The sequence below is a fragment of the Lepisma saccharinum genome, chromosome 4, assembly GCF_977018435.1.
Source record: "Lepisma saccharinum chromosome 4, izLepSacc3.1, whole genome shotgun sequence".
Classification (NCBI taxonomy): Eukaryota; Metazoa; Arthropoda; class Insecta; order Zygentoma; family Lepismatidae; genus Lepisma; species Lepisma saccharinum.
The window spans coordinates 92,998,591-93,000,016 of record NC_139232.1 but is presented as its reverse complement, the minus strand read 5'-3'; positions in this window follow the sequence as shown (position 1 = coordinate 93,000,016).

The following is a 1,426-nucleotide window of genomic DNA, read 5'->3' as shown; positions in this document are numbered from 1 at the left end:
TAGGAAATATGGCTCCTGGAGTAATAGCATGTCCACATTATTGTTTCTAGCGTATGTAAAGATTTCTTCAGTCGCTAACACCGCACCGTTCAGGTTTACCTGCAGCATCTTCAGTTTGTTTTCGTGTTCCTTAATTAATGACGTACTACCGAGGTCCATAAAGGCCATGGGTTCGCCGAATTCTGTACAACTCTTCCATGACTCCTAGCAAAATCTGCATATACTTCTTCCAAATTTAATTCTAGGTCTCGTCGTCCAAATGCTATTTTTAATAATTCATGCAGTTTATCAGGGTCCACCGGGATATTGCTGCATCTTAGGAGCATTTTGTCCACGACTTCCGGATGCGGGAAGGCAATCTGCTTTCCTCCATCTTGTTTCAGACGGACGAGCAGGCGGAGAGCGGTTATTAGATTTTCCTTTTCTTCAAGTCGACTTAATTGGAGATTTAGTTCGAACTTTTGATATATTCGGGTGGGATCAATCGGGGAAATTGGGAGATCCGGTGGGTCCGGGTTCTTTATTTCCATCATAACAGGCTTTGTGAAGTTTGGGTACCTTACTTTTGTATCTTCTTCGGGTTGAAGAGAATCTGGGTTATGTGACGTTCGAAGTTGGATATTGTCGGGTTTGTTTCCAGTTGGTGATTTAGATTTTGGACAGAAGGGAGTTGCTTCCGGGTTCATTGTTGAATTCGAATGGACTTCTAGTGTGTCTGGTGGGGAGGGGGGTTGAAGGAGGTGGATATGTGTCTCCATTTGAGAGTCTGTGGGGAAATGGACATAGCTATCTGGTGTGTCTGGTGGGGAGGGGGGTTGGAGGGGGTGGATATGTGTCTCCATTTGGGAGTCTGTGGGGAAATGGTCATAGCTATCTGGCGTGTCTGGTGGGGAGGGGGGTTGAAGGGGGTGGATATGTGTCTCCATTTGGGAGTCCCTTCCTGGCAACTATCATCAGAATGACTCCGGGGATCTTACAGCAGATGCAACAGAGTTTCTTGCGATGCTATCGTGCCTGCATTGACGCTTGGAACCGCCATTTTGAACACCTACTGTAACGTTTTCATCGTAGAGTGCTACGGTACACTGTAACGTCCGGGTTAAATCTACAAGCCGCATCTTTCACTTGCCTTGTTCCACTGACATAGGAAGCCCCCAGATAGTTTCCCTCATAACTTTTTAACACATTAACGCCCACCGTCCTCATATGAGTACACTTACGTCAAAAATTTCGTGACACGTTTCTCTGCTATTTTTTCAATAAATTTCTACCTTTTAATATAATTTGCACTCTTAGTATAATGTACATATTTATTTTTCGTAGAGTTCTAAATATTATTATCATAGGCGTAGCTACGGGGCGTGCCGGGTCTGCCTAGGCACACCCTAATGGGCTGCTTTATCAAAGAGAATTAAAGACAGATATT